The sequence below is a fragment of the Stenella coeruleoalba genome (genome assembly GCF_951394435.1).
Source record: "Stenella coeruleoalba genome assembly, chromosome: 1".
In the NCBI taxonomy this organism is placed as follows: domain Eukaryota; kingdom Metazoa; phylum Chordata; class Mammalia; order Artiodactyla; family Delphinidae; genus Stenella; species Stenella coeruleoalba.
Genome location: NC_137169.1, coordinates 172,208,099 through 172,233,996, shown reverse-complemented (window position 1 = coordinate 172,233,996; position 25,898 = coordinate 172,208,099). Strand labels below are relative to the sequence as shown.

At 40.1% G+C, this 25,898-nt stretch overlaps 1 protein-coding gene and 1 pseudogene across 9 annotated transcripts in view; one reads left to right on the top strand and one right to left on the bottom strand.

Annotated features, from left to right (window-relative positions):
- HMCN1 (hemicentin 1) overlaps window positions 1–25,898 on the top strand; it is an 883,583-nt gene that overhangs the window by 89,720 nt on the left and 767,965 nt on the right. The window contains exon 1 of one of the 8 annotated variants that reach the window (XM_079903102.1): window positions 16,620–16,842. The exons of the other annotated variants lie outside the window; for them this stretch is intronic. The gene's annotated coding sequence lies outside the window, so the exon portion shown is untranslated. Of the gene's footprint in view, window positions 1–16,619; window positions 16,843–25,898 lie in introns of those variants that run through there. 8 annotated transcript variants of the gene reach the window in all.
- Window positions 1,170–3,796, bottom strand: LOC307189222 (F-box only protein 3-like; annotated as a pseudogene). The gene is made up of 3 exons: window positions 3,167–3,796; window positions 2,033–2,415; window positions 1,170–1,812 (listed from the first exon to the last, which is right to left on the bottom strand). The product of its transcript is annotated as an F-box only protein 3-like (transcript).

The following is a 25,898-nucleotide window of genomic DNA, read 5'->3' as shown; positions in this document are numbered from 1 at the left end:
GCCAAGACCTCACTGGATTGGTTTCTTATTCCCGTCCTTCCACATTCATGTCAGTGAGAGCAGTCACGCTCAGGGCCAGGAGGCTGAGTTGGAAATACCATTGTTCTAACTAGTGTGGCATCCACAGTGTACATATCAGTGAAGCCAGAGGAACATTCCGATAGAATTTGTGTTTGCTCTGATCTCATCTTACTTTCTTCTGCATTTTCATCATCATTGTTTTTTCTTTCAGTTGAGATAACCACTTCCTTCCCTTTTTTCGGAAGTTCACTTTAGTGAGCTCAATGGGTGCTACAAACTGGCTAAATCTAGTTAAAAAAGTCTAGCTGGGCCCACAGGCATTCCTTTCTATTATAAAGGCCTTAATATTTTTATTATTTTAGCTCAACAGCATTTTTTTTTGCTTATTAATATTAGTTTATGGGAAATAGGCAATTACGCAAAATACAGGATTGGAACCAAAATTTGTTTTCAAAATGTGAGTTTTGAGACTTGGAGGATTTCATTCGAAACTCTCATTTATATAATTACAAAAAAATTCATGTTTCAGGAAAACATACTTAATTTTAACATTATCACAAAGTTAGACAGTCAAGTATTTCAAGGGGAAACAAAACAGAAGCAGTGTTTACAAATTTAGACTACATGAGACATTGTGGAGACTCTTTTGTTAGTCAACAACACAATACATAATTTTACACACTACACTTCAAAAATGATGCATCTGTGAACAATATGATAAAGGTCATAATGTTGAAGACTTTAAATTCAAGGTTGGTAGAGTTGAAGACTAAATTCAAGGTCAAAGTCATACTAACAGACTTTAAATTCAAGGTTGTTGTGATGAAAACTCTAAATTCAAGGACAGATTGTCTAAGAAAGGACAAACAACTAGCATTCAAGCTATTTAGTCAGTTAGTTCCCTGTGAGTACAAAATATACAGGAATCACTAAATGGATCAGCCTAATTACAAATTCTGTTCATTTCTAAATAACTTATAAGTCTTTTCACAGAATCATTGTCACATATTTTCTATCCTTGTGTAGGTATTTCTGCCTCATTTTAAATCCTTATTCAAAACAATTCTCTCCCATTTCCATATCTGTATAAGTATAAAATATTTTTAAACAAAGAAATGTCTGTTCTAGAAATTTCTAGAGAACTATTTTCCCACTAGAGAAAAAAAGGATTCCCATTTCCTCCTCTACCTCAAAAACACAAAGCAAACCCAAACAATCCAATTCCTAAAGTAGTATCTCATAGAACCCAGGGCCTGGCACGATATTTCATGCTAGTTTTCCTGCTGTAAGCTGAGAACAATTGGATTATTTACATTGTTGAGAAATTTGTTCAACAGGCTGGATTCATCCCAGGGCTTCCATCAGCAGAGGCTTGCTTAAAAAAAGGTGAGAGCAGTGGCATCTTTGAAGGGGAGCATCAAAGACTCTCCTCCGTCTCTCCTCCTAGTATTCTTCATCAGATTCATCTATATCTGCCCAATGGTCATAATCGTCTACTTCCTCCTCCTCCTCTTCTTTCTCTTGCATCTCTTCATGTTTATTAGGACCCATTTCCAATCGAGCTATAGACACCCTGAGTGTCGGACATGCCATATGGAATCAGGGAAAGGTGACATTAAAGATTTTGTCTTTAAAGTAAAAAAAAAAAAAAAAAAAAAGGAAGATATAATATCCTTCCATATAGCGTGATGTTATATATGAATATACAACTTGTGTATTCATATACCCAGCCTGGACTGATGATTGGAAATTTACCAACAACTCCAGGTCCTTGAACTTCTTCCTCATTACCTTTATTTTTTAATTTTTTTTTAAAGATTTTTTTTGATGTGGGCCATTTTTAAAGTCTTTATTGAATTTGTTATACTACTGCTTCTGTTTTATGTTTTTGGTTTTTTGGCTGCAAGGCATGTGGGATCTTAGCTCCCTGACCGGGGTTCGAACCTGCACCCCCTGCACTGGAAGGCGAAGTCTTAACCACTGGACTGCCAGGAAAGTCCCTTCACATTACCTTTAGCATTTGTTATTCTCCGGTAGCGACTGTCTAACTGACAAGCCTTCTCAGGAAGTGCGTCTTTTGACATTTCAATCCTGATTTGGTATGTGAAGAAATAGTGGGGTGGGTATACAGAGCTGAGTTCCTGCAGAAACGATGTGGAAACTGAAACTGTAATATCCCCAGTCATTGCTACACACTCCGGATCATAAACATATCTGAAAATTTGGTCTCTGATGATAGGGAAGCCACCTGATACAACATTGTTGATATAAGAAGTAAACCAGTCAGTCAAAGTAGCACCTATGATAAACATGTCAGTAGCAGCTGGACTCTGAGCCGTTTGGTCAGACATTTGGTAGTGAGGTAGGAGATAGATGGGCCCTTGGGCTGGGCAGCTGGTGTTTGTCAAGTGGAGTAAAACTGAAGCTTTGTTCTCACGCAGACGCTCCAAGGACAAAGCTAGTGGCAGAAGCTGAGCTCTGCTGAAGTAAAGAGATAAGATGACCACTCCTGAGATCAAGGAAAACTTCCCTGTCTGCACGTGAGCAGGAAGCCTCCTTGGGGGTCAAAAAGGGAGGGGATGCCACCCCATAATAAGTGTGGACATACCCCCCACAGGCCTCTGGGGTGGGATCCATCTTAGCAAAAAGTTGTGCATGCATGTTGGGGAGGGTCCTAGGGCAGTTCAGGTGTGAAGATAGAAATAAGAAAATTGGCCAAAGGTAAACAAAAACCTGGAAAGACTGTCCCATATAAGTGATTTAAATCACCTCTTTATTGTGCTTCTCATTTAGGATGCCCATACTCTTTCTCTCTGGGTGTGTATTTCTGCCTTGCTTCTGACTTAAATAAGCAAACTGCTTCTCTGTGTGCTCACCCACATGTTATGCTGTATCTCTAATAATAAACTTTTTACCTGTTTTTACAATTTTTGCCTCCTTGAAATATTCTTGCTTTCAAACAGGGGAAAGAGCCAGGGCCACTTTGCTGCTAGCCTCTAGTGCCTGGTGGTCTAGCGGCTAGGATTCCTGGTTTTCAACTCAGGCGACCCACGTTCAATTCCTGGGCAGAGAACTAAGATCTCTCTTCAGGACCACTCATTGCTCTGTCTCCAAGATCAGTAGAAAACTTCATTTTTGTTTCAGCCCTTCCACTGCTATGTACCGACTCAAACCAGTATGTATGCAAAAAGTTAAAGGGAGAAAATATTTCAGTCCCTGTCTCTGCTGGAAGCCTCCAGCAGCTGTGTAGATGTCTAACAAATCCTCAGAAAGATAGGATTAGACAGCACCATGCTTCCCAACAACCCGGGAACCACTAACTTCTGCCCATTGTGGATATGATAGTAACATCGATAATCATCTGGAAGTTTGAAGCCCATCTGAGCTTCTGCAGCATCTAGGTCTTCCTCTTAAGCACTCTCTTTCAGAGAGAAAACCATCTGGACATCTGGGTTACAAATATTTCTTGAGATCATCCCAGGCCTTTGTAATAGCAGCATAATGGTCAATATATCTTCCTATATCAGAAAAGTATCTGTGAAGAGGGATTTCCAACACTGGTTCTTCTGTGTTTTCTCTTCCTCAGGTATCAGCCGGTAGTTTTTGCAATGTCTTCTCCACAGCGAATCATGACTTGATAGCTGACTAAGTCTTTAACTGACATAGCAACAATTGATTAGGTCTCGGTAGTCCAAGAAGGATAAGATGAGGAGCAGGGGATCAGTGGGCAGTGATTCCAGGGTCAGGGGTGCTGACTGGTCTCCATGGCCGCCATCTTGCCCAGCCCCTTGCAGGCCTGGCTCCACGCCCCCACCCCAGACCCCGCAGCCACCACCCGCCTCCACGGCATTTGTAAGCTGTGCATTCTATCCATGATGGGTATCAGATGGAGGTAGCTCGTCATTAGCTCCAAAGCCCTAGAAATCTTTTTGTCTCTAAAGGGGCAACATATAAGTGAATACTGTTGTGAATACCCAAGTGAATCCGTAAGCAATTGTGATATGATGGAATCTGCCACTGATTCCTGATATAAAATTATGCAAGGGAAAGGAACTAACATTTATTGGGAACCGGATACTGTATGTACATTTACATAATTAAGTCCAAACTACAGTTTTGCCGAGGTTACATATTAGCAATCTGATTTTCAGAAGAAAAAAGTGAAGCTAAGGGATTAATCAATTTGCCTAGAGTCACGTAGCTGGTACAAGGTGGAGCTGACATTGAAATAGAGCTCTTAAAACATTTAGGCCACTGAGGATCATGCCTGCCTTTATCAGTAATCAACTGAACTCTTGGCTCAAGCATATACCTTAAATGCCAAGATCAAGTAGCAAATAGATGTGGTATTGAATAATCTACGTCTATGTCCTCTGAGGTACCCAAAGTTAGAACATAGTTATTTTGTGGTCCCTTCCTCTGTACCTAGTTCAATGATGGTCAGTAAGTCTCAGGAATCTGACTGCTCCCATACTTCTTTCTTATGTAGTCTCAGAATTTCTGATAAAAAGGAGTTAATACTTACTAGCCACAGATTTATAGTTCCAGAACCACTGACTTAGATCATCTAGTAATCTTTTAATTTTTAACACACATACTACTCTAATGGGAAAAAAAATTGACCTTACCAAAATTCATTGCAAGACATACTTCTTAGACAAGACAGTAATGAGGCAATGTCTGGTTCCTGTTAAAAGTGAAAAATAAATGATTCATAACCCAAACAAAAGTACAGACTTTATCATAAACATCATTACCCAATGCATTGTCAGTAGAACATGCTATGAGAAATATGAAATGAGACCTTTCTTTATACCTTAATTTAATTTAGTCGTCACTTGAATCCTTCCTGACAGTTTAGAATCCAACCTATTTTAAAGTGGCTAGAGAAGGAGAGATGCATACTCACAACTGGAAAGAGTTGCCATATTTATCCAAAGTTCACACCAGGAAGGGACCAGTGTGTTGTTTGTTTTGTTCATAGTTATGTAGTTTTGTCTCCATAGACGTTTGAATTTCATGCTCAGAATTAAAAGTAGTAAAGTGCCAACAAACATCAGTGTTTCTGAGAAGGCTATGTAAGATTTCAAATCTAAATGTTGCAAACATTATTCCTTTCTTCCTTGTCTGCCTTAATCTGTTTTCCCTTCCTGTGGAAACTAGCTTTTGTTTTGAAATCTGACATACCAATAGATTGTTGCAAAGGAAAACAGGAGAAAACAAATATTGTTTTAAAATATTGCTTATATGCCTGAGTATAATGTGTATATTATTTTTAAGCCAAGCATTTGTTTTACTTGTTTGGAAAAATAAACTCTGTGCCACAGTGCATTGACTGCTAGTATTTTATAGAGCCGTGTATGGCTGGTCAGTTATTTTGGGGGGTGATGGGTGGAGGATAAGAATCTCTTGCAAAAGACATATATAGGGTAGCATAAAATGAAATTTACTTATCAGTAAGAGTCTGAGGGGCAGCCTGACGTAATGGAAAAAATCCTGGATTCAGACAGAGTCAGGAGATCTGTGTAAATGAGAGGTGGTTGTGTTGGATTTCACTTTGAAATATTCTGTGACAGGAAATGGACTTGGGAGAGGAAGGAAGAGGGACTTCCGGAACTTCAGAGTGGGACCGTGAACATTAAACAGAAAGGATAGCTCTGGACAAGCCTGTGTGATGTCCTGTCCTGTGGAAAGACTATTACTTGGGGAGAACTGGGCATGTGAATGAACCTGAGGATGTGACCTTGGAACCCTGTCTGGTTTTGGTGGGGAGTATGCTTGGTTAAGTGCCACCTAATTTCTTCCTGGAATCATCCTTGCTTGTCTCTTTAAAGACTATGAGGCCAGTCAGGGATCTATACTCTGCTGGTGGAAGTGACTGGAACCAGAGACTCAGGTGACATCACCTGGGAAATAAATGTAGGTTGAGAAAAGGAGAAAATCCAAGTTTTCTCCTGAAATCCAAAGTTCAGAGATTAAGTAGAAACAGAGGAGCTCAAGAGTGAAAAAAAAAAAGTCCGGTGAGGTAAGAAGAAAATTAGGAGAGTGGGTGACACTAAGGCCAAGAGAGGAAAGTGTTTCAGGAAGTAGGAGTTGGTCAATAAAGCTACATGTTGCTAAAAGTCTCAGTAAGATGGAGGCTCAGGTGTGTCCATTAGGTTTGGCAACATCAGGTTATCGGTGACCTGACTAGAAAATGGAAGAATCAGAAGCTAGACTGGAGTGATCAAGCTGAGATTGGGAGGTAAGAAAGTGGAGACAGGAGGTATAGTTACTCTTTTGAGGTTTTTGCTGTATAGAGAAAGAAAGAAATGTGGTGAAAATTAGAGGGTACTTTGGGTCAAGGGAGGGTGATTTTTAAGACCAGGTAAACTAGATCAGATGAGACGGATTCAGAAGAGTGGAAAAAATGGGTGATGCAGGAGAGAGAAGGCAAAACTGCAAGGTAATGAGAGGATGTGGATCAGGAGATCCCAGTGGAGCAGGTGGGCTTTTTTTTTTTTTTAGAAGAATAGACACAACTAAGTAATGTCAGGAAGGAAGGTAGAAAGAATAGGTACAGAAGAAAGTAGGTAAACAGAAAGTCAAGGGAACACCATTTAAATTGCTTCTTAAAAAATAAATAAATAAAAATAAAAAAATAAAAAATAAATAAATAAATAAATAAATTGCTTCTTATTTCTCAGGAAAATATGAGGTAGGGTCAAGGGCTGAGGTGATGTTTGAAGAGAGAGGAAGAAGTATGTAATAGTTGTCTACGAGAGTTGGAAAGCAATGTACTGGAGAAGTGTAAGTAGAGTACATGTCGGGAAGTATCAGGTACCCATTTGTGACTCTGAGTCATGAATTTATTGTGGAACTAATTAGGGGTATTAAATAGTTTTCTTTTCTTTTTTTTGTGTGTGTGTTAGTTTCTGCTTTATAACAAAGCGAATTAGCTATACATATACGTATATCCCCATATCTCTTGCATCTCCCTCCCTCCCACCCTCCCTATCCCACCCCTGTAGGTGATCACAAAGCATGGAGCTGATCTCCCTGTGCTATGCAGCTGCTTCCCACTAGCTATTGATTTTACATTTAGTAGTGTATATATGTCCATGCCACTCTCTCACTTTGTCCCAGCTTACCCTTCCCCCTCCCCCTGTCCTCAAGTCCATTCTCTAGTAGATCTGCATCTTTATTCCTGTCCTGCCCCTAGGTTCTTCATAACCTTTTTTCTTTTTTAGATTCCATATATATGTGTTAGCATACGGTATTTGTTTCTCTCTTTCTGACTTACTTCACTCTGTATGACAGACTCTAGGTCCATCCACTTCACTACAAATAACTCAATTTCATTTCTTTCTATGGCTGAGTAATATTCCATTGTATATATGTGCCACATCTTCTTTATCCATTCATCTGTCAATGGACACTTAGGTTGCTTCCATGTCCTGGCTATTGTAAATAGAGCTGCAATGAACATTGGGGTACATGAGTGTTTTTGAATTATGGTTTTCTCAGGGTATATGCCCAGTAGTGGGATTGCTGGGTGGTAAGGTAGTTCTATTTTTAGCTTTTTAAGGAACCTCCATACTGTTCTCCATAGTGGCTGTATCAATTTACATTCCCTCCAACAGTGCAAGAGGGTTCCCTTTTCTCCACACCCTCTCCAATGGCATTTTTCACAGAACTAGAACAAAAAATTTCACAATTTGTATGGAAACACAAAAGACCCCAAATAGCCAAAGCAATCTTGAGAAAGAAAAACGGAGCTGGAGGAATCAGGCTCCCTGACTTCAGACTATACTACAAAGCTACAGTAATCTAGATAGTCTGGTACTGGCACAGAAACAGAAATATAGATCAATGGAACAGGATAGAAAGCCCAGAGATAAACCCATGCACATATGGTCACCTTATTTTTGATAAAGGAGGCAAGAATATACAATGGAGAAAAGACAGCCTCTTCAGTAAATGGTGCTGGGAAAACTGGACAGCTACATGTAAAAGAATGAAATTAGAACACTCCCTAACACCATACACATAAATGGTTTTCTCTATCAAACTTCAGTTTCTAGAATATGGCCAGAGTTGAGTTGAAGCAGATTTGATGTTCCAAGCAAGTAGGAAGGAAGGAGAGGGGGGAGAGTGATTTTCTGGGCATGGAAGATAATGAGGACATGAAGGGTGATGAGCTGAGAAAAGTCATTGGTAAGTGGGGGAGTGATCAGGACATTGATATATGTGCTCTCTAAGGAAGTGGAAGTGAGCGAATTGTAGGCCTATGGTATGGGCTTCAAACAAGCTGGGTATTTTTTTTTTTTCTTTTTTGCGGTATGCGGGCCTCTCACTGTTGTGGCCTCTCCCGTTGCGGAGCACAGGCTCCGGAAGCGCAGGCTCAGCGGCCATGGCTCACGGGCCCAGCCGCTCCGCGGCATGTGGGATCTTCCCAGACCGGGGCACAAACCCGTGTCCCCTGCATCGGCAGGCGGACTCTCAACCACTGCGCCACCAGGGAAGCCCACAAGCTGGGTATTTTAAAGAAAAAAAGGGCAAATGAAAGCTTTGAAAGTAGCACTGGGAGCTAGGAGGACACCAACCAGCATCTGAAGTTCATGGGCTGTAAAGAAAACAGCAAACTCTGCTTTTGTCCTTAGGAAGAATAAGATTTCAATTAGAGAAAGAAGGTGAAGGAACCATTCAGAGAAAGGGAAGACAGACAGGGGGTTCCATATGGCCCAGTGAAGAAGAGGGTAGAGAAGAATGGAGAGGGTGGACATAGGACTATGGGATCCAGACTGGAGGGCAATGGGTGGATGAATGATAGGACATTAGAGTTCTGAGAGTGGTTGAACAGAAAGTGATATAAGGCATGAGAGTTTAGTCTTGATGGCCTCTTAATGGAAGGCCCAGCAGTTCAGATCTGTTTCATAATATAACTATAAGGAACAGGGAACTGTGGACAAAAGATACTGTACAGGCTTCCTTGGGTTTCTGGACTCTCTTGGGGTTATTACTACTAACTAGCTGCATGCTCTAGTTTTGCATGGGCAAGTTCTTGTCTGGCTCTCACTTTATTCATGTACAAAGTGAGTCACTTCCCAGGACTCATGTGCTGCTTTCATTTTCTGAAATGGCCCTTACTTTGTTGCCAGGCTGTTGAAATCCTAACCGTTCTTTAAGAATCCTCTCAGAAGCCATCTCTACCGTTAGGCTTTTCTCAGTTTCATCACCCATTTCAACCAGATGTGAGCTTTATGTTCTCAGAATCACTGTAACACTGTCTGAACCATCCCAATGGCAGATATCAGTCTTCCAAATAATACAGTTATTTGTGTTTATCTCTCATCCTTGTCAAAAACTCCATGAGATAGGAAATGCAATACATTCTTTTTGCTCAAGTAGATGCTCAGTAAGTGACTTTCGAATGTAGTCACTTACTGAGTCAGTAAAGCATACTTCTGGAGGACACAACAGTATTGAAGTAACAGAGACTGTTAGAAAGAAAAAGTGAAAAATACCTTGTATGATACTTCATATTTGCATGGGACATTTCGGTAAGTAGAAAATGCAAATTTACTACGTCTAAGAGTTGTTTGTATGCCTCTTGCTACAAACTTGAAGCAATTACAGATACAGTAAAGCTATTAATAGAGGCTTAGGGAATCCTGTCATGTTAAATGGAAAATAACAGAGGAAGAAAGGAGGAGATGAAAATTCATATATTTAAAGACTATTGGAAATACAAGGAAAGCTAACTGAAAGAAATAATATAATTCCTAGGCTTTAAAAAAATGCCAAGGTAGAATTTGTACTAATACAAATTAGCGAAGAATTTCTCTAGGCTACTGGTTGCCTAAAAATGTATCTGTATTGGGAAGCGTATTAGTTATTGGTCTGTGAAATTGCATGAAATGATTTGGAATGTGATGTTGCTTTGTCTGTTAAGCAGAGTATTTTTTAAAAAAAATATTTACAGGCTACATTTTAAAAATTGAAATATAATTGACAGTTAAAAATAGTATATGTGGGGGCTTCCCTGGTGGCGCAGTGGTTGGGAGTCCGCCTGCCGATGCAGGGGACGCGGGTTCGCGCCCCGGTCCGGGAGGATCCCACATGCCGCGGAGCGGCTGGACCCGTGAGCCATGGCCGCTGAGCCTGCGCGTCCGGAGGAGCCTGTGCTCCGCAACGGGAGAGGCCCGCGTACCGCAAAAAAAAAAAAAAAAAAAAAAAAAATAGTATACGTGGGCTTCCCTGGTGGTGCAGTGGTTGAGAGTCCGCCTGCGGATGCAGGGGACACGGGTTTGTGCCCCGGGCCGGGAAGATCCCACATGCCACAGAGCGGCTGGGACCGTGAGCCATGGCCGCTGAGCCTGCGCGTCTGGAGCCTGTGCTCCGCAATGGGAGAGGCCACAACAGTGAGAGGCCCGCGTACCGCAAAAAAAAAAAAAAAAAAAAAAAAAAAAAATAGTATATGTTTAAGGCATACAGTTTGATGATTTAATATGCATGTACATCGCTAAATAATCACTGTAATCAAGCTAATAACATGTCCACTGATACAGGCTACCTTTGAACCAAGGCCAAATCTATCCTGTTTTGGGGGGCTGGGTGTGGAATTCATTAGACTTAATACTGACAAAAATAGGGTGGGACTATGTAATTTTTTATACAATTTTTAAAGGTTACAATCCATTTACAGTTATTACAAAATAGTGTAAATGGATTATTTTAGTAGCTGTATTTTTTGAATCCAGAGTTGAGTCACATGATCTGACAAAAAAAAGAATGTGCTTATTGGGACTAATGGGACATAATGTTGGAAACTGGACATGTTGGGAAATTCCAGAAGTTTCTGTTGTGTAACAATTCCACCACCATCACTACCACCACCACCACCACCACCACCACTACCAAAAATAGTAACAAAAATTTTCTGAGCCCTTACTGTGTGTCAGTCTCTATTCTTCTTTACATGTTGTACCAGTTACAGTTCAACCAGAGACACAGAACAAATAGGAGATATAATATATATTAAGAGATTTATTTTGAGGAATTGCCATATGCGATCATGGGGAGTCCATAGGCTGGGTTGTTAGGAAGGACAGACAAGCTGGAACTGTTGGGTGTGAGCTGAAGCTGCATTCCACAAACAGAATTTCCTCCTTCTCTGGGGTGACTCAGGTCTGCTGGTAAGGCCTTTCAACTGATTAAATCCGGCCCATTCAGATAATCGAGGATAATCTCCCTTTCTTAAAATTACTTGGTTATGGACTTTCATCACATCTACAAAATGACCTTCAGAGTAACATTTAGATTAATGTTTGCTTGAATAACTGGACACTGTAGCCCAGCTAAATTGATAGATAAAACATGTATTATCTGATTTAACCCTCAAAAGAATTCCTCTGAAGCAATTCACACGAATGACAAATCTTGGAGCAAGGGTTTGAACCCAGGGATTGATATAGGGCCCGGGGATTATACACCATGCTGGAGTGCATTGTGGGAGAGAAGCTAAAGCCATACATAGTTTCTCCTCTGAAACATCTCTTGGGACAGGCCCTTTGTATTTCCTAGAGAGCAATCAATCTCTTTTAACTAGGATTGGTGACTGCTCTCAGGCTGTCACATGGAGGATATTATTCAACACCCAAGTTATAGTGATAAAAAGAACTTAAACTCATTAGCTCCCTGGAAAATTGCTTCGTTCCCTTAGTTTCGTTCAAAGGGTACAAGGGAAACCAAGCAGTTTGTCTTTGTCATCCTGTTTGCCCCTCGATACATTTTACTAAGACCACGAATGTAAAAATTGATATTGAGATGGGTATTAAGCTTAAGTTAAAATTTAGGTGATGACTATAGAGGGTTTATTTTAATCTAAATCTTTCTTAGCTATAATAAGGAAGAGCAGACCATCTGGTAGAAAGAGTAGAACGAGATGGAAATGCAACAGAACTGTGAACAGAAAGGGCAATCCAGTAACTGAACTGTAGATGGGGGTGGATTGGCATGTTGTGGTGACTGTCTCTGCTTGAGCCTCTGGGGGTCCTGGTGGAGAGGCTAAGATTGGCTGGTGTCAGGGTGGACCCTTCAAAACCCATAGGTAGGTTTTGGAAAGTACTGTTGGTTTCCAGCCCAGTGTCCTGCTGAGGCTGGGATCTATGATCCCTGGGCTTTCCTGTGACCACACTCTTTCTCTCTTCCAGATCCCCTACTGATTGGATTTTACCTCTCAGGAAGTGCATTCTCCTTCAGGGTCTCAGTTAGATGCTCTGACAAACAACAAGGGCAACAAAAACACAAACACTTTGCTCCTGTGTCTGTGACAGACTCTGCATGCCTTACTTTGATTGCAAGCTTTCTTGAACACTGCTCTTCCTAAAAGGGAAGAACTATGTGAGTAGGCAGAATATTGACCCCCAAAGGTAGCAGATCCTAACCTCTGGAACCTGTAAATGTTACCATAGATGGAAAAAGGGTCTTTGAAGATGTGATTAAATAAAAGATCTTGAAATGTGAGATTATTCTGTATTGTCTAGGTGGGCCTTAACTCCAACCAGAAGTGTCCTTATAAGAGAGAAGGAGATGTGGCACAGAGAAGGAGAGGGTAGTGTGAACACAGAAATGCACGGGAGTGATGCAGCCACAAGCCAAGGAATGCCAGCAGCCACGGGGAGCTGGACAGGCAAGAACAGATTCTCCTCTAGAATCTCTGGAGGGCTCTAGGGAAGATTGTGCTCAAGCGATACTAATTTTGGACTTCTGGCCTCCAGAACTGTGAGAGACTAAGTTTCTGTTGTTTTAAACTGCCAAGCTTGTGGTATTTTGTTACAGCAACCACAGGAAACTAATACAGCACCCTAACTTTTCCTTCAGATGACTCCTAATATCTCATCATCTCCATTAAGTCCTCTGTGAAAAAATAAAGAATCCTAATAGCGATTCTACACCTCATCCAGTGCTCTATTTACCTGATCTTCAGGAGAAAACTCAAATGTTTATTGGTTTGTTGTATTGTATTTATTCTTGGTTTGTTATAAGCTAAAGAATGGAAGGGAATTTTTCATTCACTTTGTGAAATAGCCAACATAATGCTCTATAGACACTGTTTTAATGATAAGAACATGTAGAAGACTTTAAAAGAGAAAGAATTATGAGAATAATGATGTTTGGCCTTCAAATCAATACCTGGAAAAGGCCATCCGTCTCTTTCTTTTCTTATTGTTGCTACTGATTCCTGGCTGTGTTACTTATGCTGATGGAAAGGCTTCTATTGTTCATCAATTATTACAGCTCTTTTAGCTTAATGGCTTACTTAGTATTACAATTCTCTGTATTAAATGCCTTGAATCAGTTTTTAGGCCAGTGACCCAATGGTAATAACAACAACAACAATGATAATGTAAAAGTGGGCTTTATACTATTTTATGTCACTTACCACAATAACCTATAAAGGAAGTAGATGAGAAAACTGAGGTTCAAAGCATTTAAGTGACTTATCCAAGGTCAGAGCTAGTTAAGGGCAGAGCTGTATGCTTAACAATGACATGATGCAGCTTTTTAATCTTAAATCGTTCAGTCTCATTCAATAATGACCACAAATCAGTATCCCAGATACAGCTCAGGCACTTCAACTCACTCCACCTTGGAAAATGGTCCCCCCAGCCCCTCTTTCCACTCCCCACTTTCCAGAAAGGCTGGGACAGCCATCTCTGAGACCTAAATCAGGTTCCAGGCGTGAGGTCTAGGGAGTCTTGGGAATATGATATAATTTGTAGCAACTGGTCCAGTCCTCTCCTCACCCTCCTTTTCTCAACTCTGCTTAAGCCTCTTTCCCTGAGGATTTGCACGTATCAGTGTACATTATGATCCCACTTGGATTATCATACAGCAGAATTTAGAGCTAGAAGAGGTCTTAAAAATATTTAGTTCAACCACCTCCTTTGACAGATGAGAAAAACCACATTAAAAAAAATACAGAAGACTTTAAGAGAAACGAATTATGAGAATAAAAAGTTAAAAAGTAAAAAGACAACTCTCCTCTTTCATTAGAATGGATTTCAGATTAGAATGGCCTGCTTGTCCAGTTGCTAAAGTAAGTTAAAGTGGCAAATGTAAAGTAAGCAAGGTTATTCTATGACATTCAGAGTTTTCTGATTATCGTACAATCTTTTTTTGCAGATCAATGCGTTTTAGCATTTTATTACAACATTTAGAGTGTACTTAGATCCTTTAATTATCCAGCTTATCTTAAACTCTTAGACATGCTTTAGGATACAGATCTTTGGAACAGCTAATCTGAATACCAATGATTTGGTTAGGGTCTTAATTCCTAGAGAAGATAGGTTCATTTGAATTTCCAGTTTAGGATATGATTTCATCTTGTTTTGTTTAAAATGTCTTAATTGGTAAAATTTGTGATAATTTGGCTTTTCTGTACTCCCAAATTAAAGAATTTACAAGAGAAGGAGAAGTCAAAGAGATGTGTTCACTATAGGAGACAATATTAAAACTCAGTTCATTTTAACAGCAACATTGAGAATGTATAGTATCAGCAAATAACACTTGATTTTTCTCAAATCTGGATTTGATAGATGACGTGGCCACATCTGTTATCCTGCATGAGCACCCCCAACACCAATTCTGTCTTACAGGAAGGGGGCCACAGATTTACTGTACATTTAGAGTGGCTTTATTATGTGTACAGAAAGTTTTACGTAAAAGGATGTTTTACGTCCTTTATAAAGGATGTTTATTTCCTGCAAATGCTAGGAAATTGCCCAAGTGCTCATTAATAAGGAACTGGCTAATATAATATGAATCTATAAAATGGAACATTCCATTAAAAATGCAGTAGCTATATATATGTATATATGTATCTGTGTATATATATGTATATATATATTATACATATAGGTGGTGTAATCCTCAAGACATAATTTTAAGTGAGAAATGAAAGAGAAAAGTCTATACAGAACACTGCTATTTGTGTTTTTAATTAAAAATTTACTTTTCATTTTGAAATAATTTTATATTTACAAACAGTTGCAAAAATGGCATGAGAATTCCTTTTTAATCCTTCACCTAGTTTACCCCAAAGTTAACACCTTACATGACTGTGGTACAATGATCAAAACTAGGAAATGATCATTGATGCAATTCTATTAACGAATCTGCAGACTTTTTGCAATTTTTTTCATTTCTTCCACTACTGTCCTTTAGGGTACTTTGATCTGGGGCAGCATCCCCAGTTCATCAGTCTTTGCCTTTCATGACCTTGATCCTTTTGAAGAGCATTCATCACATATTTTGTAGAGTGTTCCTCAGATGGGTCTTTCTAATGCTTTCTTGTGATTTGACTCAGGTTACAATTTTTTTTTGGCCAGAATATTGTAGAAGTGGTGTTGTGTACTTCACTGTTCATATCTGGAGACACCTCTCATTGCTGGAGATGTCAACTTGATCACTTGGTTAAGGTGGTGTCTTCCAGAGTTCTCCATGGTCAAATTATTATATTTTCCTCTTTTATTAATAAGTATCTTATGGGGAGTTAATTTGAGACTGTGTGAATATCCTGTTATTTATCATACTTTTTGTCTACTAATTTGCGCAGCCATTAATGATTTTTGCCTGAAAGAGTTGTTACTGTGATGTTTCCATTTGTGTTTTTAAAAGTGACGTACACACCTATGCCTGTGTCTACATAAAATATCTTGGGAACGATATATCAGAAACTGCAAAAAGTGATTAGCTTTGGGGAAGAGGGCAGCTAGACAGCCAACTCAGGGAGATGTTTCACCATGTAGCCTTTTATGCAGTGTGAATTTACCAGGTTCATATCTTATGATTTGGGGAGGGATAGTGGTAGGATCAAATTTGTTGATTTAAAAAGTAAAATTATCTTTTCTAGTGACACAAGAATACTGTTTGCTGTCAAATTAATTTATGATAAAAATTACTGGGAGAGACGAGAAGTGAAATTCTACTTAACAAAAAGGATTTTGCTATTTTCTTAAATACAAATTAGAGACTGTTTCATAATGTTATCTGAAATCATAACTACTTGGGTTTGTGATCCAGAACTCTAGCTAGCTAGTAAATTTTATCCCTAAAATATAAACAGCATTAAAATTTCACTTATTGAAACCTGTGATAGATTTTTAAACTAGGTCTGTATTGTATAATCGTCTTTTGGTATAAATATTAATTCTAAAGAAACATCAGTTCAGCAACAGAATATGGCACTCCTACTATTGAGAGAAACCATGCTGAGCAAGCGTATTAGAATTTTATTTGTAACGCTCTGATATATTTCTTTTCACAACCAAGAAAAAAAATGCTTTAAAAATTCCACGTCTTACATTAACTATGATTTCTTATCACAATCATTATTCTAAGAGAAGTTTTGGAACCGTTCAGAAAATTTTAGAAACACTGACTCTTCTTGAACTTTGCTGGTCAAATACGCGATGTCTATGCTACTTGTATAACTGATGGAATACCAGCCTTCCCAGTTTGTGAGCAAAATGGGTCACATTTATATTTGTAACATGGATGTCTGTGCCTCTCTTCAACAGAGGGCTCCTCCTCCTTTTTTTTTTTTTTTTTTTTTTTTGCTGTACGTGGGCCTCTCACTGTTGCGGCCCCTCCCGCTGCGGAGCACAGGCTCCGGACGCGCAGGCTCAGCGGCCATGGCTCACGGGCCCAGCCGCTCCGCGGCATTTGGGATCTTCCCGGACCAGGGCACAAACCCGTGTCGCCTGCATCGGCAGGCGGACTCTCAACCACTGCGCCACCAGGGAAGCCGGAGGGCTCCTCCTTTAACATGTGAAAGTAAGTAGGAGGCTTGGTCTTACATATTTCTTGAGTTATCCGCACAGAAGTCTTTTCAATGCCTTATGTGATTTCCCACCATTCCAAGTTCCTCCATGATCCCCAATGGTGATACTGTTGACTCTTGTTCTGTTCTGTTTCTCTCTTGTCATCCCTGGCTGTGATGATGCTCATCTCACTAAAACCACTAGAGAGCCATGAGGGGAAAGTGTGTGTGTGTGTGGGGGGGGAAAGTGTGTGAGTGTGTGTGTGTGTGTGTGCCCGCGCACAGTTACTTTGTTTCTTTAACCTTCCTGAGACTTGTGTAATCGTTAAAACAGCACTGTCAAATAGATGTTTCTGCAGTGATGGGTATGTTCTATACAACTGGCACTGCCTGATACGGTAGTCACTAACCATGTGTGACTGATGAACACTTGAACTGTAGCTAGTGCAACTGGGAAAATAAAATTTTAACTTCCTTTAATTTTATTAAGATTTAAGTGGTCGCACGTGACTAGTGGTTACTGTAGTGGACAGCACAGATTGAAAGCATGGGTTCTGCAATCTGATTGTTGCCAGCTGTGTGATCTTGGGGGGGTCAGCCTAATTTTTCTCAGCTGTTGGATGGAGGTAATTATGTACCTACTTCATAGGCTTGGTCTGAGGATTAAATGATGCGTGTGGAGCACAATGCTTGCTTTATGAAAAGGGATCAATAATACTTAGCTGCTGTTTATTATACAGATTACCATGGCTCCAATCCTTCTTATTTGCAGGCGTGTTTCATCTTTTTTGAAGATTACCTGCTCTAAGTACTTGTAAGGTTCCCTTTGATGCACAGCACGGCCAGGAATTAATGCTTTTAATGCTTCTTCGCCACCACCTTGCCGCTGGGGTTGGGAAAGGAAGTTAGTGAATGTTTCTTAGTGAACTGACACACCTGCAGGTCGTGAAACCTCATTTGCTTCCATGGTTCCCTCTGACCCTAATGTGTCCATGGTGAGAAAAAGGTCATATTCCCCTTCAATATTAGGCCCAGTCAGAAGAATCCCCAAACAAGGGTATTGGGGCCCCAAATGAGCACTTTAATACAACAGCTCTTTCAGTTTATACAGAGACACTTTTCTCCTCTATATAAGATATAGAGGACAACTTTTGACAAGTTCTGGTAGCTGATGCATACTGTGTCCATGCCACTATGCCCAAGGACTAGGAAACCCTCAACCACCATGGTGAATTTCCACTTGGGAGGTCTGTTTTTCTGTCTTCACACTGATGTCCTAACATCCCTGGGGGTAAGCCCTGTGACTTTCAACGGAGTGAATATGGGTCCTAGGCTTTTTACTCCCATGAGACTTCTCATCTCTCAGTAATTTAGAGCAAAATGGATTAAGTGGGAGGAGAGACTGCGCCTAACTCTACCTGGTAGCATCTGAGGCCCAAATGCAAATGGCTCTACTGGGGAAAGATGATGAGCCTCAGAGCCTTCACGTCCTCTAAGGTTTGACCTTTCCTGTCTTAGTCCCTGAGAAACTTAGCCCCATTCTTTTGTGATTCCTTCCACTAAGCAGTGAACTTTCCTAAACAATTACCAAAATAGGAGGGTATTCATCTCGCAGTAAATTCTTCTTAACTTAGGGGTTTATTGATATCTGAATAGATTTTAAGGCAGTCCTAGAGAGAGTATTTGCTTTACAGGATAATTGTGAAACATTAAATATGAATTCACTGTGCTAGCAATAGGAATTCTGTCTGTTCAAAAGAGGGAGGTGTATATGTTTCAGTCACTTTTTTAAAAAAGTGCTGGTGGTATGTTTCCACCTATTGGTTTTTGAGGCTTTTCTCTCCAAATGCTTGCTTGAACAAAGAAATAATCAGTAGCTATTCTTGTGTATAGAAGGATAAAAAAGTCAATCCTTTGTGATATGCAATAGGGAGAAGTATTTTGAAAATGCATTTTAGCTATAACACAATGAATATATAATGACAGTGATTCCCTGATTTTAAGCCTATGGGTTATGTGTGCATTAAACACTATTTCAACAATAAAGTAAGAAGTTCAAGAAAATCCTGTTTGTAAAAGACCCATAATAATACAAAAGTGAGGGCTGCTGAAGGAAAAATAATATAAAACATCCTTTCACACTCATTTACTTTGTAATTATTAGTTAATGATCCCATATTTCTTGGATTGACTTTCTTTTTTCGGGGGGGGAGTTAAAAGAAATTTTATTTATTTTTTAATTAATGTTTATTGTAGTATGGTTGCTTTACAATGTTGTGTTAGCCTCCACTGCACAACAAAATGAATCAGCCATACACATACATATATCCCCTCCCTTGTGGACTTCCCTCCCATTTAGGTTACCACAGTGCATTAGGTAGAGTTCCCTGTGCTATAAAGTATGTTCCCATCTGTTGTCTATATTATACATAGTATCAATAATGTATATGTGTCAATCCCAGTCTCCCAATTCCTCCCTCCCTACCCCTTTCCCCCTTTGTATCCCTTGGTATATTCTATGTCTCTCTTTCTCCTTTGCAAATAAGATAATCTATACCATTTTTCTAGATTCCACATATATGCGTTATTATACGATATTTGCTTTTCTCTTTCTGACTTACTTCACTCTGTTTGACAGTCTCTAGGTCCATACACATTTCTACAAATGGCCTAATTTTGTTCCTTTTTATGGCTGAGTAATATTCCATTGTATATATGTATCACATCTTCTTTATCTATTACTCTGTTGATGAACCTTAAGGTTGCTTCCCTGTCCTGGCTATTGTAAATAGTGCTGCTGTGAACATGGGGGTGCATGTTTCTTTTTGAATTATGGTATTCTCTGAGTATATGCCCAGTAGTGGGATGGTTGGGTCATATAGTAGTTCTATTTTTAGATTTTTAAGGAACCTCCATATTGTTCTCCATAGTGGCTGTATCAATTTACATTCCCACCAACAGTGTATGAGTGTTCCCTTTTCTTCACACCCTCTCCAGCATTTATTGTTTGTAGATTTTTTTGATGATGGCCATTTGGACTGGGTGAGGTGATACCTCATTGTAGTTTTGATTTGCATTTCTCTAATAATTAGTGATGTTGAGCATCTTTTCATGTGTTCGTTGGCCATCAGTATGTCTTCTTTGGAGAAATGTCTATTTAGGTCTTCTGCCCATTTTTTGATTGGGTTGTTTGTTTTTTAGATATTGACCTGTATGAGCTGCTTGTATATTTTGGAGATTAGTCCTTTGTCAGTTGCTTTGTTTGCAAATATTTTCAACCATTCTGAGGGTTGTCTTTTCGTCTTGCTTATGGTTTCCTTCGTTGTGCAAAAGCTTTTAAGTTTAATTAGGTCCCATTTGTTTATTTTTTTTTTATTTTCATTACTCTAGGAGGTCAATCAAAAAAGATATTTCTGAGATTTATGTCAAAGAGTGATTGGCCTATGTTTTCCTCTGAGAGTTTTATAGTGTCTGGTCTTACATTTAGGTCTTTAATCCATTTGGGGTTTATTTTTGCGTATGGTGTTAGGGAATGTTCTAATATCATTCTTTTACATGTAGCTGTCCAGTTTTCCTATCTCCACTTATTGAAGAGGCTGTCTTTTCTCCATTGTGTATTCTTGTTGTTGTTGTTGTTGTTGTTTTGCGGTATGCGGGCCTCTCACTGTTGTGGCCTCTCCCATTGCGGAGCACAGGCTCCAGACGCACAGGCTCAGCGACCATGGTTCACAGGCCCAGCCGCTCCACGGCACGTGGGATCTTCCCGGACTGGGGCACGAACCCGTGTCCCCTGCATCGGCAGGCGGTTTCTCAACCACTGTGCCACCAGGGAAGCCCCCATTGTATATTCTTGCCTCCTTTGTCGTAGATTAGGTGACCATAGGTGCATGGGTTTGGATTGACTTTCTTTTGAAATTTCCTTTATGTATTTTTTATGTTTTGATTTCATGTGGAGTAGTCATAATTCTTGGGTATATGAGGAGGAGAGTTTATGAATAAAAGTTAATACTACTGTTTCAAGTGAGAAGAACTATTAAAATTTTACAATATTGTTTAATCAAAAAGTGCCTTTAATTACAGAGGAATATATGGTCAAAGCCAGAATATGGATGGTAGAATATTTACTTTTACAAACCTACTGAAACCTGGGGATTATTATTTTTTTCTCTACTTCTATTCTAGGACTCCAATTAACATATATTTTACATATCTCTCTATTCTTCCACAGGTTACTGAGGTTCTGTTCATGCATTCTTTCTTTCTTTTAAGGCTGTTTATTTATTTATTAATCAGGAGAATATCGAACAAAAGTTTAATAACATGTGTACATGGGAGAGACCCCGGAAAAGCCCTCACCTTAAATAGAAGCCCTCACCTGAAATACCATCCTAACTAAAGACATAAGAGGATGTTGAGGGTAGGGAGTCAGTTATGGAAGGCTACCAGGAAAAGCACAGTAACTATGATTAGCTGACATAACATTCAGAAAGTTGAAGCCCCTGACGTGTGACAACATTGTGTTCATTGTATTGCAAAGACACTGGTCTTCATTGCAGTAGTTGTCAAGCTCAAAAGCAAAATTAGCAATATCAATTTTGTCTGCTATTCTAATGGAATATATGGTTCCATGTGAGTGAATTTTCTATGTAAGTGAAGCACTGCTATTTTCTTTAATGAGATTATAAGCTCCTTGAGGACAGAGACCAAGAATTATTTATTTAAAGTATATTTCCTAATGTAAGAACTACAGTATTAGGCACAAGCACTTAAAGAATACACCTTTTGATTTCTACATAATTTAGTTTTCACAGCCTCATTGAAAGGAGCAGGGTGGGTCGAAGGAATCCTACATGCACGCTCTGGAACACTTATTTGTTTAGGTGCTTTCATCCTCTCCCAGACACTTAGCCTTCTGTTTAGCTCACCTCCGTATCCTTGACAACAGTCAAGCGCCAGGTCAGTGACCTCCACGGTGTCAAATAGCTTGACCTGACGACTTTGGAGTTACATTCTCTGAGTCTGTGTTTTCACTTTGCTAATTGCTAGTTGACTGACCTTTTGCTAATTATTTTCCTTGAGTCTCAGTTTCTTCATCTGTAAAGCTGGGAAACTGATGCAAAGTTGTTATGAGACTTGCATAGAGAGATTCATGTATGTGCACTTAACCCAGTGTCTGACATACAATAGGCACCAATAAATGTCTCCTCCCTCCCCTCCCCTCCCTCCCCTCCCCTCCCCTCCCCTCCCTCCCCTCCCCTCCCCTCCCCTCCCCTCCCCTTCCCTCCCTCCCCTCCCCTCCCCTCCCCTCCCCTCCCCTCCCCTTCCCTCCCTCCCCTCCCCTCCCCTCCCCTCCCTTCCCTTCCCTTCCTTTCCCTCCCCTCCCCTCCCCTCCCCTTCCCTTCCCTTCCCTTCGTTTCCCTTCCCTCCCCTCCCCTATTTCTCTGCAGGATGGATATTCTTTTCCCTTGTTTTATAGATGAAGTAATTGAGGTATAAAGAAAGATATGTGACTTACCAAAGTTCACTTTTATATTTAGGAAAAGCACCAGAATTAGACTCTAGCTCCCGATCTCCTAGTCATGTTTCTGCTATTAGATCATGCCGCCTTGTGTTTGTTTAACAAAGTCCATAGATTGGATTTGGGGGCTCAAGACCAAATGAAGAAATAGATAACAAATTTCAAACAAAAAGACAATGAGAATTTTATTAACTTATAGCAATGTTTCTTCATTGTAGACTCAGTAAAAGGCTCTAAGTTTAGTCTTATGTCAGGTTTGAGTTGAATGTGGCAAAGTTACTGCCTTAAGGAATCTACAGGTGGTAGAAATAAAAAGACAGGAATCCAAAGGATGATAATCCAATGCAATGCATCATAAGAGCCTCATGAGCCCTGTATAGCACTAAGGGAATTCAGAGAGGTGGGAAGGGTCTTCTAGAAGGTAGCATGTTTGGGCAAGTGTAATGATCCCCTCTCCATCATCGTGGGTGGGGTTGAAGAGGACTCCAGTACTACTCATTTTCAAGTTCTTCTGCCAGTGCTACTTATTCCATATTTTACATACTGTCATCATAGAAAACACCTGGATTTGGGTTCAAAGAACCCAGAACTCTTTATAAAAGCAGTTGTGCAAATATTTTTGTTGCCTTATCTCTATGTGGAACAGCTGTCCTGGAAAGTATTGCATTTGCTTCCCACATTTAATTAGTCACTAATGACCAATAGGGGCTATAAATGAGTTCTTTGCCTTTGTTGATGATTCAGGTCAAGCATGGCAGATGGTTCCTTATGCTGAATTCTCCAACAAGCGTCTATTACAAGAAGGTGGATGCCTCAAGTTCAATAGAACAGCCAAGAGAAAACAGTTTGCAGATGGCCAGCGTTCCTGGCATGGGGATATTTCACCACAAAGTTCAGCCTTCCTTTCAAAGCTGGCCTTCCTTTCTGCTTTCTTCCTACTCCTTCCTTCCTTGCTGCCTCCTTCCTCCCTTCTTTTTCGTTGATATTTTCTTTATTTCTTGTGTTCCTACCCAAGAGGAGTATACCAAAGAAACAGAGACTATGGTTTCATCCCAGGTGGAATTGACAATAAATTTAAGGAGGCAAAAAACCTGAAACATAAAATGATTTGTGGATAGAGATAAGTGTAGGGTGAGGAAGCCCAACCCATATTCTTAAAGGCGGAGAGAACTCACAGTAAGTAAGTGATCCATTTGAGGCGGGGTTTGCCAGGAAAGTTTCTTGAAGCCAGTTTGCTTACTTTCTTTCCTACTTGCTCTAAAGCAAGTTATTTCAGGTTCTAGTCATTTGATTCCATATGCATTTTGTTCTTTATCCACATCATCAGCATATCTACATTTTGGGGGGCTTATCATCCAACCCAAGCTGACTGATGCCTAGTGTTCTTATCTTGTTTCCTACTGTTTATATAGTGTTCAAACTTAAGGCCAATTTATGATCAGTCTTTTTATTCTCCATATATTCTTACATGGGTCTGACTACAGCTTCCCGTGGGATTACAATAGTGATGTACAGGTGACGGTGATAACAAGAGGGCTTGTTTTGAGCACGATTTGATTCCATACTCCAAATTAAAACTTCCTATTGGCTAAACATTGCCAGGGAAATCTTTGGTAGTACAAAGGCAAAGAACAAATGTTTACTGAGGACATGCTATGCTAGATATGGTGCTGTGTATTTTAGACAAATCCATTCAATTATTACTCACAATAACTTCAGTTTACAAAGGAAGGAACTGAGGTTTACAGAGATAAGTCTACTTGCTTAAGATCATACAACTCGTATATGTTGGAGCTAGAATTCAAACTTAGGTCTCTCTCACTCCCAAATCCATACCTTTTGCACTATGCTAAAAAGCTTCCCTAATATAGGGCTTGTAAAGGGTTCCCAGATACTTGGGAATGCAACAGAATCCCAGATATGCCACTGCCTCCAAAGCCACTGTCACTGCCCTGGTGGGAAGAACTGGAATCAAGGGCTCGTGGGTGCTCCAGGAAATGCTGTGGAAACTGAGTGATGTGAGTGAAGATGGCTAGGGAGAGGAAGATGGCTAGTGTAAAAGATGTTCCTCTATCATCACTTTTATGTTCAGCTATGAACACTCTGCCGTAAAGAAGGTCTGTGTTTCCAATGTTATGGCTCTGTAGTTCCACTCACCCTGCCTACTGTTCATAGCTTTTTGGGGAGAGTACCAGTGTTGCCTCTATAGAGTCTAGGTGGTGTCATTCACCTTATAGATCCAGAACCAATGTCCCCTCAGATTGTCTTAGGGCAGGGACCAGTCATCTGATTCAGTCTCAGTCAACTATTATGGTGTCTTATTCCTTCAAGGATCTCATTGCCTTTTTTGGCATCCCACCTTGGACAAAGCCAATGCAGTCTGTCCCATTAGCTTTTATAACTTTAAATCTCTGTGGAAATACTTAGTAATTTTAGTTCCTTTTCCTTAGGAGGCTTTGGGTTCTTTATATACATTGTACACGTAATTTCCAGAAACCTCCGTACCCACTTCTCAATGGTATAAGAGAGGGGTGGCTTGCCCTCATCTGTTAAATATTGGACCTTGGTCTTTAGTTCACTCAAAATGTGATTTCTGCTTAATCTCATAAGGAGAGTAACCAAATACATGCTCCTTTCTAAATGAGATGACAGTACTCTCTGTGGCCTGGTACTTCTCAAGCTCAGCCCCAGTTTTGGATGGCCTAACTTCCTCATTCTGTTACCATCCATGAACCAAAGCTGACTGGAGGTCAAAGAAAGGCAATAGCAGGAAAGCCTATTTAGAACAAGACACAGACATACAGGAACTGAAGGAGGGAAGTGCATGAGTGGTGGATGGGGGAAGGGAAGTGAGGGAGTGAATTTTTAATAGAGAAGGGTTTTGACTTTGAGGCAGCTTCTTCCTTGTGACAGGGACAGATTCGAAGTGAATGAAGCTTAAGCTTCAAGCCTCTCACGTGCATGAGACTCTTCCAAGGCCCTGGGAGAGATTCTATAAATTTTTGTCTATAATTTTATGCTTTTTTTTAAAAAAAAGGAAATTCCCTTCCCTCACATTGTATAAGCTTCAGGCTCCACAAAGCCTGGTTTCATTCCTGCTCTTTTAGAACGGTTCTTGCTAACACAGAGACCAATCCTAGCTTGACTAGTCGAGAACTAAGACTGCATTGGTAATTATACACCCTGGCTGGAGGGGCTGCTTAGCGGGAAGAGGTAAGTTGGAACTTCTGGCAGCCCATTTTGTTTGGGCCAGGGATGCTAAGTAAGTTTCATTTCAAGGGTCAGCCTCAGTCACAGTCATGGTAGTGGTTCTGTTGACAAGGGTTCTGAAGCCGGGTTCATGAGAGGCAAGAAGTGATGGCCACTACGGAGACCTACCCAGTACTAGCCTTGATGTGGGTTGGACTCCATCTCCCTGGTCCAAGTGGGAAGCTGCAGTGTTACAAATATGGCTGGAAAAAATACAGAGCAAAGGGATGTCTTTTTCTGTGGTGTCTTTCAGAAAACACAAAACAATTCTTTTTATCTGGCTTCATGAATCATACAAAATGT